The following is a 14,844-nucleotide window of genomic DNA, read 5'->3' on the forward strand; positions in this document are numbered from 1 at the left end:
AATTGAATTAAGGTGAATTTTTCTTTCTTCATGATGTGATTTTTATGCTGGAATCAACCCCTTAACTCCCACCTGGACCGAGCACCTTTTTCTCCAGTTTGGCTTTACCCCAGTCCAAAAGCTTCTGGAGAAAAGGTGAGAAAATAGCAACAAAAGTGAGACGAAAACAATGATGGAAATGTGACAAAAAAGTGAGAAAACATTGGCAAAAAAGTGACGAAAAATGGATGAAAAAGTGGCAAAAATGTCACAAGAAATTGACTAAAATGTGACAAAAAAAAATACAAAAATTTGATAAAAATTTGACAAAAAATTGACAAAAATGTATCAAAAAAGTGACAAAAAAATGACAAAAAATGTATACAAAATTGACGAAAAAATTGACAAAAATGTGACAAAAAATGCTAAAATATGACAAAAATTTGATAAAAAATTGACAAAAAAATGACAAAAATGTAACAAAAAACTGACAAAAAATTGATACAAAATTGATGAAAAAATTGACAAATTTGATAAAAAATGACAAAAATGTAACAAAAAAATGACAAAAAATTGATACAAAATTGACGAAAAAATGGACAAAAAAATGACAAAAATGTAACAAAAAATGACAAAAAATTGATACAAAATTGATGAAAAAATTGACAAAAATGTGACAAAATGTGACAAAAAAATGCAAAAATATGACAAAAAATGGATAAAAAATTGACAAAAAAACGACAAAAATGTAACAAAAAAGTAACAAAAAAATGACAAAAAATTGATACAAAATTGACGAAAAAATTGACGAAAAATGTGACAAAAAAATGACAAAAAATGTGATTAAAAAAAAGCCTAAAAAGTTACAAAAACGAGTTGAACACCCTACAAAAAAGTGCTGGAGAAAAAAATCTGATGACGTGAGGAAAAACATCCTCTCGGTTCAGGCGGGAGTTAAGAGGTTAAAGCGAAACTAAACATTCGATATTATATTATATCTGCCTTGTGAAAACCCTGGATCCAAGCAAACCATCTACTAAAGAACAAATAACACAAGGATCCCCAGCTATTGGTAAGTATAAAGAAATACGAATGAGAATATGCCATTTATGTGTCAGTAATTGCTATGGTGATGAACTACATACAGAGGCGGGTACTGCGTTTTTTGTACAAATGAAATCAAATAGGAAATGATCAAGAGAAAGACTGAATCTGTAGGTTTACCGGCATTTATTTTTGCCTATAGTTCCATGTCAAACAGTGGGCGCAGCTTCCAACCCATCACCGAGGGAGGTAAGTATTAACCTAAATGAAATGTGCCCGTTTAAAAGTCGTAATGAACATCTGGCTCTGAGCCGCGGTGTGGCTGCGGATAATGAGGCGCACATGTAAATGAATTCAAATTTGACTGCTCCGCTCTCCGGAGACCGGCCGCTTTAAATGCAGCTCCACATTCAGTCCTGTTGCTGTATATATTACAGCGCAGACACGGTGGCACGATACTAATACTTGCATTAATATGTATTTAGTAACATTTTCTGTTACTTTGTCCAATCAGAGTACTGTGTTCTGGATACTTTCGTGTTCATTTCTTAATATTCATGCATAAAAGGGGCATATGGTAAAAACTCGCAGCTACACTTGTTACACCACCTGCTACGAACTTATTTGCCACTAATTCAGAATGCACGAAAGTACGAAAGTAAGCCCACAGCCCTAAAAAACATACCCTGGAAAAATTAAAATCTTATCTTCGACAAAAATGACTTAAAAGTGCTTGAAATAAGACTTTTAATGCTGCTTTTGATACGGTTTTGACTCGTCTTTAAACAAGATTGCCAATGGAACTAGACAGATTTTTCTTGTCTTTGACCATTTTGTCTCATTTCAGGTGTTTTTTTTGTCTTATTTTAAGCGTTCGAGTTAATTTGTCTTATTTTGAGCAAATCAATGCTTGTTCCATTGGCAAATCTTACTTCAAGACGAGTCTAAACCTAGTCAAAATCAGCATTAAAAGTCTTATTTCAAGTACAAATCAAGCTATTTTTCTAAGATAAGATGGCATTTTTTCCAGTGTAGAGCTATGAATATACTTATCAATATGGAACTGAAATTGAATTATTAATTAACCGCAGTGTGTCCCTTTGATACTAGGAAAGTCTAAATACTCTGTGAGAGCGTGATTTCATTAGAATACTACACCAGGGGTCGGCAACGTCAGGCCAGGGGGCCAAAAACGGCCCTCTTTCATCAAACTCTGGCCCTCAAGATGATTTTGAGAAATATTATGACCCAAATCAGAGCTCAAATGCCTGTTAAAGTACTCTAGAAATGTGAAAAATACTGTCAATTCCTTAAAATGTCTTAGCAGAGCACCCTTTAAGGCCATAATCCTATAAAAGAATACTAAGAAATGACTTACATCTACTTGAATTAAGAGATTAAATCTAAAGATTGAGTGGATTTGGTCTGGCAGATAAAACCTATTCTTGCCAATGGAACAAGCACAAGTTTTATCTTAATTCAGATTATTTTGTATCATTTCAAGTGAATAATAGATATTTTTTTACAGAAAAGTTAATTTGTTTGATTTCCAGTGGGATTTATATTTGTTCCACTGGCGTTGGCGTTTTTATCTGATCTTAGATTAGTTCAAACCGACTCAAATTTAACATAAAAAACCTTTATTCAAGCGATTTTAAGTCATTTATCTAATTTACGAAGGAAATTTTCCCACTGTATATGATGTACGACACTGGCATATGTAGAAAGTGATGCTTTACTTCAATGGCTTCAATTGCCGACCCCTGATCTACACAATCCTATGTAATGCAATATTCAGATGTGTTGATGTTTCTGTTCATCCATAATGTAGGCGCTCCCCAGGGCATTGTCCTCGGTCCTGCACTGTTATTAGTTTACGCATTTGTTTTGGCGTGACAGACTTGCAAAGGGGAAAGGATTTGTGTTTTTCATAAAGCATATTATATACAAAGATGGAGTCCAGTATGTGTTTAAGGATTCAGTCGGCACAGTTTATTGAATGGAATAGTATTTTTTTGACTATCAGTATGTATATTAACATGTACTTTTTTTTAAATCCGGCCAACATTATTAGAGTTAAATGGGAGTAAAAAAAGGTAAGAAATACTGTCAATACACCCAATTAGGTCATATATTATGTACAATATGGCGTTTGAAGGAAGTGCACTGGAAAAAGAGTAATGGTTTTAAGGAAGAAATGACATAAACCTACTTGAATTAAGAGATTAAAGCTAAGGTTTGAGTTGATTTGGTCTGGTCTTAGATGAGACAAAACCTCTAGTAGTCGTTATTCTCTTTGTTATTCTTGTTCCGTTGGCGCTATAGCATTTGTATCTTGGATTAGTTCAAACCGATTCAAATTCAACATAGAAGAACTTTAATTCAGGCAATTTTAAGTCATTTATCGCATTTAAGATGGTCATGTTTCCAGTGTTGTGCTTTACTTTGGGCTATTAATCAGCGGCTTCAGCCCTCGATCTATTTACAATAAAGAAAATCGGCCCCTCCGCCAAGAAAACTTGCCGACCCCTGCCCTACATCAATGTGCACCGTCCTCTCACCGCTTCTCTTCACCATCTATATGTCGGACTTCACATTTTGCAGAAGTTCTCCGACGTCTGGGGGAACAACCTGGAGTAGGGCTGTGCAATTAATCGAAATTCAATTACGATTTCGATTACTACACTAAACGATGACAAAATTAGCATAATCGAAAAATATCTATATATATTTTTCATTTTTTTCTTGCATTATTTCACGGCGCTGGGATTATTTTCCCTTCGCTTTTCACGTGCCACGGCTCGTGCTTTTGCCGGACATAAAAACAAACAGCGCTGTGTGATGATGTCATCAGGCCGCGCCGCTCAGTTTGCTTGCGCAGGTGTGAGGGCCGGCCAGCGGGGGGCAGGTGTGAAACAGAGACCTCTCCTTAATCGAGGCAAACTTGAAATCATTTGTACTTTTATGACTGTCCAGAAAACAGAAAATATTCAGCATCGTTTGAATATGTCAATTATGACTAAAATAATCGTGATTTTTATTTTTTCAATAATCGAGCAGCCCTAACCTGGAGTCCCGGTCGGTTATCCTGGACTTAATGGACTGGTGTGAACGCAACCACCTGTGCTTGAAGACCAGTAAGACGAAGGAGATCCGCACAGCTCACTCAGCTCCCAAGCAGGAAAATGTATTTATTGCTTACACCTAGGTGACGTTTCGGGCGTCTTGGCCCTTCAGGAGAGGCTAAATGAGAGGAGGAGAGGCTAAATGAGAGGAGGAGAGGCTAAACGCTAACAACAGTTTCAGTCTTTGTCCGTGACTGAGCCCATACGTAAAGAAGAGTCAAGTACGCATCATCTCATCTAAGCTCAGGTAAGAACATATCTCAATATATCTCCGTCCAGGGAAACCACCTTGTTAGAGATGGAGCCACTGTTGCCCATGATAACAGATCCACCCCTGTAGCTTCTGCTTCTTCATGTGTACCTCGACTGTGATCACCGGCTTCTCCACGTGCAGGGAGGCAGATTCACGAAGTCCGAAGAGCTGCTCCGGGGTACAGACGATGGGACCTCGCAGGTTCCAAAAGTGCTGAAAACAGTAGGAATCTGAACAAAAGTAAGCTTCCCATATGCACAGTTGCACAATGTCTTGCTTAAACATATTTGGGGGTGACTCTGTGGCTCCATGGCACTGGTTTCCATGGTGACCTCCTCTTCAGCCACACCGTGAGTCACGTCTGAGGCTCATTTCGGTCAATTTCAAAGCTTTGGCTTAACTCGGCGGGTTTGTTTTTGCACTGGTTCGATGTTTGTCTGTGTTGTTTTCCAGCAGAGGAGTTCACTTGAATGTTCTGTGATACTAATCTCATTTTTTGTTTCTGTTTCCTGTGTTCCCGGAGACGGAAGATACGCACAGGTCTGTTTAACTGATGATACGACTAAAAAGCAACTTTATTTGAGTTCTTTTCATGTTCCTCAAATCCCCTGCTGCTGTAAAATGGAAACAAATGTGTCAATTTAATGCATTTTCTCCAGTTTCTCAAGGCTCAAATGGCGCATTTCATAAAACACACGATATCTCTGTTTCTTTTGATCAAAACTAGCCTCTGTTTAGCTTAGGATTTCTCTGGAACCGAGGCACGTAGAATTAAACGGTGAACATCTACTGAGAGCAGGGGCTGGACTGGGACTGAAAAACAGCCCTGGACTCGGGTCAGCCTGGCCCAAATTAGAGTAAATGTGACACTTCCACAAATACATACGTTAACCTCTGACCCCCCGCCTTAACCGAGAGCATTTTCTCCAGTTCGGCTTTGCCCAAATCTAAAAGCTTCTTGACTGGAGAGCAACACTGTAACGCCTCATTTGAAAGGTAAAATCTAGAAAAGTGACGGTAACTTTTTGTCATGTTGTCACTGCATTTTTGTCACTTTTTTGTTGCTTTTTTGTTGCTTTTTTGTTCCTTTTTTGTCACTTTTATGTCACTTTTATGTCACTTTTTTGTCACTTTTTTGTCACTTTTTTGTCACTTTTTTGTCGCTTTTTTGTCACTTTTTTGTCACTTTTTTGTCACTTTTTTGTCACTTTTTTGTCACTTTTTTGTCACTTTTTTGTCACTTTTTTGTCACTTTTTTGTCACTTTTTTGTCGCTTTTTTGTTGCTTTTTTGTCGCTTTTTTGTCGCTTTTTTGTCGCTTTTTTGTCGCTTTTTTGTCACTTTTTTGTCACTTTTTTGTCACTTTTTTGACGCTTTTTTGTCGCTTTTTTGTCATTTTTTTGTCGCTTTTTTGACGCTTTTTTGACGCTTTTATGTCACTTTTATGTCATTTTTTTGTCATTTTTTTGTCACTTTTTTGTCACTTTTTTGTCGCTTTTATGTCACTTTTATCACTTTTTTATCACTTTTTTGTCACTTTTTTGTCGCTTTTTTGTCACTTTTTTGTCACTTTTTTGTCACTTTTTTGTCACTTTTTTGTCGCTTTTTTGTCGCTTTTTTGTCGCTTTTTTGTCACTTTTTTGTCACTTTTTTGTCACTTTTTTGTCACTTTTTTGTCACTTTTTTGTCATTTTTTTGTCGCTTTTTTGTCGCTTTTTTGTCATTTTTTTGTCGCTTTTTTGACGCTTTTTTGACGCTTTTATGTCATTTTTTTGTCATTTTTTTGTCACTTTTTTGTCACTTTTATGTCATTTTTTTGTCATTTTTTTGTCACTTTTTTGTCACTTTTTTGTCGCTTTTTTGTCACTTTTTTGTCACCTTTTTGTCACCTTTTTGTCACTTTTTTGTCACTTTTTTGTCGCTTTTTTGTCACTTTTATGTCACTTTTTTGTCGCTTTTTTGTCACTTTTATGTCACTTTTTTGTCACTTTTTTGTCACTTTTATGTCACTTTTTTTCACTTTTTTTTTTCTTTCCTTTTTTTTCATCGTATTTTTTCCCACTTTTTCCATCACCTTTGCCGCTTTTTTTTTGCTTTTGCTTGTTATTTTTTTTATAGATCTTTCATCCTCATTTATGACGCTTTTCTCAACAACATTTTAGATTCGGGTAAAGCCAAACCATGATAAAACGTGCTCCTTTCAGGCGTGGTCTATGTCATCATTAACCCCCTGACATGTCCACTTTAAAGCCACTTCCACACGGCCGCTGCAGCTCCTCCACCAGGGGGCAGCGCCTCCGTCAGACCGTGATGGGCTCTGACAGGTTTATGCTAATGCCGCTGTTGTAACCCCGCTCTGAAGATGGCGTCACGCTTCCTCTAATCATCCGCCTCCACATTTCACATTCCCTTTAAGCATCATCAGAGGGAGAGCCGCGGTCTTTCCCAACCTCAGAAAAGTGACCACAGGAGTGTCCAAATACTCCACACCAGACCCCGAGTGTATGTTCAATATATTAAAGCCGGCGTATGCAGAGTTTGGGCTTTAAAATGTAGAAACTCTGCATTATGTAATAAAAGTCCAAAATGTAATCAAATTGTTCCTTCGTAATGTAATAAAGCCACATTTTGATATAAACCTCCCCAACGCCACATTATGTTATAAGTTTTTACATTTTGAGACACATTTTACGCTAATAGTGAATGTAATAAGCACTTTCAAATGTAAAAATGAAGTATTTTCCTCCCCCTACATCAGGGTTAGGCAAGTTTTCTTAACGGAGGGCCAGTTTTTTTCATTGTAAAAAGATCGAGGGCCGGAGCCGCCAATTTTAGGACAAAGTGCAGCACTAAACAGGAAAAATTAGCATCTTGAATGAGATAAATGACTTAAAATTGCTTGATTAAAGGTTCTTTATGTTGAATTTGAGTCTGTTTGGACTAATCTAAGATAAAGATACAAATGCTAATGGAACGAGCATGAAACCCACTTTGAAATCAGACAAATTAATTAAATTGAATTTTTTTACTTTTTTGTAGAATTTTTGTCATTTTTTTGTTGAATATTTGTCACATTTTTATTGAATTTTTGTCACATTTTTGTTGATTTTTTGTAATTTTTTTGTTGAATCTTTGTCATTTTTTCTATTGAATTTTTGTCAAATTTTTGTGGAATTTTTGTCATTTTTTGTTGAATTTTTGTCATTTTTTTGTTGAATTTTTGTCACATTTTTGTTGAATTTTTGTTGAATTTTTGTCACATTTTTGTTGAATTTTTGTCACATTTTTGTTGAATTTTTGTCACATTTTTATTGAATTTTTGTCACATTTTTGTTGATTTTTTGTAATTTTTTTGTTGAATTTTTGTCATTTTTTCTATTGAATTTTTGTCAAATTTTTGTGGAATTTTTGTCATTTTTTGTTGAATTTTTGTCATTTTTTTGTTGAATTTTTGTCACATTTTTGTTGAATTTTTGTTGAATTTTTGTCACATTTTTGTTGAATTTTTGTCACATTTTTGTTGAATTTTTGTCACATTTTTGTTGAATTTTTGTCACATTTTTGTTGAATTTTTGTCACATTTTTATTGAATTTTTGTCACATTTTTGTTGAATTTTTGTCAAATTTTTGTTGAGTTTGACAGTAAACTTGAATGAAGGTTCTTTGTGTTGAATTTGAGTCTGTTTGGACTAATCTAAGATAAAGATACAAATGCCAATGGAACAAGCATAAAACCCACTTTGAAATCAGACAAATGAAATTTTTAAAAAGATTTGTTTTTCACTTGAAATGATACAATATAATCTGAGTTAAGAGAATAATGACTTGTTCCATTGGTGATGAGATGTTTTATCTGATCTAAGACCAGACCAAATCTACTCAAACTTTAGATTGAATCTCTTCATTCATGTAGGTTTCTGTCATTTCTTCCTTAAAATTATTATTATTTTTCCAGTGCACTTTCTACAAATGCCAGAGTTGTGCATAATGTGACCTAATTAGGTGTATTGACAGTATTTCTCCCATTTAACCCTAAAAATGTTCAAGTACTTTCGGATTTGTGTCATAATGTTTCTCAAAATCACCTTGAGGGCCAGAGGTTCTGTGCTGGAGGGCCGGATTTGGCCCCCGGGCCTGACGTTGCCGACCCCTGCCCTTCATGTTCCAGCCATGTCCTAATGTGTAGAATGAGCTCTGACCTGTTCACCACAACTGCCTCTAAAATCCTGCACTGTCACTCAAAAAGGTGTTACTTCAGGTCCGAATTCATGCATAAGCTTAATATAGAAGCTGCAGTTACACGTATGGCCTGAGATGGCGGTAGTGAGTATAAAATGTCCAACTTGCATCTGATTTGAAGCTGCTGTAGAGCCGACTACAAGGATCTTTTTAAACACCTGATCACAAAGAAATCTCACTTTTACTCTGGTTTTCCATTAGCAGTGCTTTTTTATGTTTACTATCACACTATTTGATAAAATATGTAAAATTCAACTGGAGAAATAGCTACATTTATCACTATAATTTGGTGGAGAACTTTTTTGGGGGCTTTATTATAAAAAAAAGTAGCTGTTTTTACTGTAGAGCTTTGTACTGTTTGGTTATGGGGTCTGATGTCACACTCAACAGCTCAATATGAGTGTTACTTTTGAGTGTTGGGTTGAAAGTACTCACAGGACTTGAGTATCGCTTCCAGTCGCAGCAGCAAGAACATGACATCGTGACATCAGTGTGCCTAACTCTCCTGCACATCCACTGGAAGTCATGTAACTGACTCAAAGGGGAGTTGATTCCTGCAGCCTGGAGTAGTTACTTTTAGTAACTGCCCAGTTGTTTATGAATCAGTGTTTCTCAAACTGTGGGCTGCACAATTTTGACCCCCCAAAAAAGAACCTGATTGCGATTTTTCGGACAAATATTGCGATTCCATTTTCAATTCGCTTTGTTTGATATTCTTAAATGTTTTCGAGTTTGTCCGTGTTTTCATAAGTTTATTGAAGCATGTAATTCGTCTGACCCAAATGCCAGGGCTCGGGAAAGGCATTTCAAACCACAGCTGCCGCTCGACATGAAGCTCTTCCTGTGTTTTTCAGACCATGCCTCCGTTTCACTTGTGTCTTTATGATGGAGGAGAGGTGGCTGCGTTGCTCCAAATTCAGATGATCGATACATTTTTCTTGAGTGTGGGTTTTCCTCTTCACGCCTCATTTACACCGCTCTGAACAGCTGCCGCCACGTACAGTCCGCGTTAGATTTACCTTTAGAGTACTCACAAAACACTTTTAATTTAAAGATTAGTTTAAAATATGAAACCAATGTCAAAGAAGCCAACGCATGTATACCTTTTGTTGTTTCATTCCGATTTGTTTTTAGTTTTGTTTGACTTTTTTTCTGTTGTTTTGTCCTTCTTTCTTTATAACATTATTCCAGTAGTGCACAATGTCCTGTAGTTTTCAACCAACAAAGGGTGCAATACTTGAACTTGCGACTCTCCAACCAAATGTGCCAATCCCTTTAATTTTCCTTCTGTTTTTCTGTCACGTGGCAACATATCAATGGAATGGTAGATCCTATGGTACATCCTATATTAATAACTCCTTCTTCAGCTTTGTTTTCATACAGAACTTTCTTTGTGTGAAGTGTTTTAAAGTGATGAATGTCTGAGCTCTCCCTTCAGGTTATTCCATAGTTTGACTCCACATACCGATGCACAAAAGCTTTTTTATGTTTTTTATGAATCTGGGGTTGTTTAAAAATGTAGTTCCCTCTCAGATTGTAGCCTCCTTCTCTGTTACGGAACATTTTTTGAAGGTTTAAATGGTAGAAAAAGTGCGTTTGGGCAGCTCGAAAATGTACGAGGTCATAGAATTGAAGTATATTGTAAGAATAACACATTTGCATGTTCCCTGTAGCCTTGTGGTTAATTCTGACGGCTTTTTATTGAAGAATAGATAGTGAATTTAGAGCAGTTGTATAATTGTTACCCCACGTTTCAATACAATACAGTAAATATGGGGGAAAAAACATGAGTGATACAGTATGTGGAGTGCTGGTTGATCCAATACCTGTTTTGCTTTGTTTAGAACAGCAAGGCTTCTTTATTTTGAACATGATTAATGTGTGATTTCCAACTGAGTCTTTCATCAATTTTTACCCCATCTGTAGGAGCCAAATATGGCATTCACGAATTTCTACAAAACTCATCAAAATGGATCTTTTTCCTCACGTCATCACATTTTTTTCCCAGCTTTTTTTTGGGGGGTATTCAACTCATTTTGTAACTTTTTTTGTCTTTTTTTTTTTTATATATATAATTTTTAGGTAATTTTTTGGTAATTTTTTGGTCATTTTTTGGTCATTTTTTGTCATTTTTTTGTCATTTTTTGTCATTTTTGTCATTTTTTTATATTTTTTGGGTCATTTTTGGTCTTTTTTTGTCATTTTTTTGTCATTTTTTTATATTTTTTTGTCATTTTTAATATATTTTTTTGTCATTTTTGATATATTTTTTTGTCATTTTTTATGTCATTTTTTTATATTTTTTTGTCATTTTTAATATATTTTTTTGTCATTTTTGATATATTTTTTTGTCATTTTTGATATATTTTTTTGTCATTTTTTATGTCATTTTTTTATATTTTTTTGTCATTTTTAATATATTTTTTTGTCATTTTTGATATATTTTTTTGTCATTTTTTTGTCATTTTTTGTCATTTTTTTGTCATTTTTTGTCATTTTTTGTCATTTTTGGTCATTTTTGGGTCTTTTTTTGGTCTTTTTTTGTTATTTTTTATATATTTTTTTGTCATTTTTGGTCATTTTTTGCCAATTTTTGTCATTTTTTGTCATTTTTGGGTCTTTTTTTGGTCTTTTTTTGTTATTTTTTGTTATTTTTTTTGTCATTTTTTATATATTTTTTTGTCATTTTTGGTAATTTTTGGTAATTTTTTGGTAATTTTTGTGTCATTTTTTTGTCATTTTTTGTCATTTTTATTGTCATTTTCTTTGTCTTTTCTTGTTATTTTTTGTCACATTTTTGTCAAAGTTTTCTCACTTTTATTTCATTTACAGTGTCAATTTTTACACCATCTGTAGGAGCCAAATAGAGCCAACAGTGGTGAGTGTTCAACCGCTCCCATGAAGTCATAATAAAGCATAATATCTAAATAAATCAAACTCCGAGACAGTTGAATAATAGAGGCTGTGTTTATTCATTCATATATGTATTTTAAATGTTTTATGTGTACAGGGAAGGTGTTGGAGGCGTCGGGTCAGAGGGAGAAGATCAAATAGAAGACGGCCATGAAAAAAAGAAAGTGTGATATGAGTGTTTTCTCTCCTGGACACGCAACTGAAAACACCGTGTCCGAGAGAATCTGTTCATCTGGATTCCGAAGATTAGCAGGTGAAGTCCGGAAGAAGAGGTGGTGTTTGTCTGCTCTGGTTATAGATTTCTCAGCGCTCTTCTTCCCTTTTTTTTTTCTCCGAGGCGTCTCTAATTACTCTCATTTGTCAGGCCCTTCATTTAGACTCGCTCACTTTAGCTGCGACCGCAAGACCTCATTGAGAAGCTTTGTTCGTGTATCAGTTAATACTTCCTTAGTAGTAATAGATTTTGAATGTTGTGTCTCGGCAAACCAGATCTCGTCGGACTCTGCTGGTTTGTTGTGTGGAGTACCCCAGGGCTCTGTTTTGGGCCCGATATTGTTTTGACTCTATGTCCTTCCATTGAGAAAACATATCCAGAGCTTTGATGATGTTTCCCATCATTTGCTTGCAAAAGATGGAGAAAGTAACTTAAACTTAACTCCCGCTTTAACCCCTTAACTCCGAGCACATTTTCTCCAGTTTGGCTTTACTCCAGTCCAAAAGCTTCTGGAAAAAAGGTGTGAAAATAGCGACAGAACTGAGACGAAAACAATGATGAAGATGTGACAAAAAATGTGACAAAAGTGTGACTCTCAAAACTGCTGACAAGGGATTTAGACACAAACAATTAAGATGTGTACTCATTGACTGCCATTGACGTCTATAGATGTCTTTTCGTTTAGTAACATTGATTGCCAAAGACGCCATTTTTCAGTGGGAACGGGTGCAGTAAAGCCTAATGCAGTTTCTATGTAAAGATCTTACTTGTACTTGAGTCAGCAGGTGGCAACAGTGCTCTCTGGATGCCGATCACAGGTCAGGTCACAGGTCAGAATTACAAACTGCGGCTACTTCTTTTCTTTTTTTTTCAATCTCAGACATGGGAAGGACAGTGGGTGAAGGAAGCAGAAACACTGAGGACAATAAGGTCAAGGTTAGAGTGTTGGAGGAGATTATGATGATGAGGAAGCAGGAAGTACTGGCTGTTTCTCAAAGCCTAGGTACCTTGCCTTCGTCAAAAGTGGGCGTGGTCAGGCCTCTACATCATCACTCGCCGCCCATGTGCTGCTCCAGTGTTCAAGTTGTCCGGAAGCATGTGTCCTCCCTGTGGTTCGCATGAGGCTTTCATCCAGACCCTCCCCTGGATGGCGGCTGGAGCGCCTTGGGTCAGTGCTTTTCTCCGCCTCGCTTGGCCGCCTGAACTACAAAGGCCAAAGGGATGATGGGACATGAAGTGCTGTAAACACGTGCGCTGACAGCAGACTGACAGGTGATCGGATCGGAGCTGTGTTCAGATCAGGAACGTGTTGCCCTGATGCTCCTGCCTCGTTTTTCCTCATCACGGATCTACTTTGATCTGCTTCACTGGCTCTTCATATTTGACAGGAAGTGCCAAGGTGTTCAACATATGACTTACATCTAAATAAGCATACGTTTATTATTCTAATCCTTAACTATGTGAGGAGAGTCTGTTATTTAGCTGTAAAAAAAACACACCTATCAGCTGCTCTTCTTGGACCAAGGCAGGACACTTGTCTTGGATTGGAAGGAAGTGAGTTTGAAGGTAGTGCCTTCAACACCAAGGCAAGGCAAGGTACCTCGGCTTTGGGAAACAACCACTGTTCTGCTCATACAAAAAAAGCTTGTTTTCTCAGCTTTTTGGGCAGAAACTGGCGATTATGGAATAACAAAACAAGCTAGAAACAAACTTTTAATCTTTCAGAATTTGACCAGATTTTACATAGTCATAGCCATCCATCCTTCCATCCATTTTCTTCCACTTGTCCATTTCCGGGTCGTGGGGGCGGCTGTTGGAGCCCAAATCACACTGCACCAGCCCCTTATGTTTCCTCCTGCAGGTGGTGGGTCCACAGAAGGACGACCTCACGATAAACCGGGCCTGTCGGTCTCTCATAAGGGGCTTCTGAACCGCTCTTTGTCTGACCCGTCACCCAGGACCTGTCTGCCATGGGAGACCCTACCAGCGGCCCGAAGCCCCCGACAACAGAGCTCCAGGATCATTCAAGTGCTCAAACCCCTCCATCACGTTAAGGTGGCCGTTCCAGGAGGGGATAGTCATAGTCATAGTACACAATATTCTGTGGGTCTTGAAAAATCTGTGAAAATCATCTAAAATGCCTAGCAATATATGGTTGATTATTCTTAATAATATTATTATTATGCAGCCAGTGAGTTAAAGGAACAGGCCACCATTTTTTCATACTGAGATATGTTCTTACCTGAGCTTAGACAAGTCGACACGTACCTGTAGGGCTGTCCCCGACCAAAGATTTTCATGGTCGACCAAAAACAGCGATTAGTCTTAGATTAGACTTAAATGGGGCGTGGTATGACGCTGACAAAACTACAACTTTTCTGATCCAAACTGCACTCATAAGACATCGAATTACACGAGCTCATGCTGTAACTACTGTTTATACACAGAAGCAACGTAAACGGTGCATTTATGTGTAAAAAGTCACATTAACCCCACCTTTAATCTCAGACTCCAGCTCCCTGCCTCACTCCTGCATCTGCTGTTGTCCCCATCCATATAATCCAAATAAAACAGCACTTTCTTCTTCTATTATCGTCCCTTTTCTCAAATGTCCTCCGGGTAACACTTCTGTATGACACTTTTCTCTCTATATATATATAATATAAACACAAACCATGTGCTTTATTGTAAATCTGTTCACGTTACGTGGAGCTCCTCGTCTTGTTTATCTCGGAAAAAGCCAGAACGAAGCGGAGAAAGACCCAGCGGGTCCATGAGCTGCGGAGCTACTTTCGGTTTCGTTCTTACGTGTGTCCTTAGAGCCGCAGACAGAGGATCGGCTTTTTCACTTGGGTATTTGAGGCTTAAACAACTGTAGAAGTCGTGCCTATTGAAGGAAACATCTCCCCAAGACACAGACATTTAGCATTCAGCCTCTCCCAGTATATTCCTATATGTGACGAAAAAGTGACAAAAAAAGGACAAAAATGTAACAAAAAAGGACAAAAAATAACAAAAATGTGACAAAAATGTGACAAAAAATGACAAAAATTTGACCCAAAAAATGACAAAAAAGAC

The sequence above is a fragment of the Gobius niger genome (genome assembly GCF_951799975.1).
Source record: "Gobius niger genome assembly, chromosome: 22".
NCBI classification, from domain to species: Eukaryota; Metazoa; Chordata; class Actinopteri; order Gobiiformes; family Gobiidae; genus Gobius; species Gobius niger.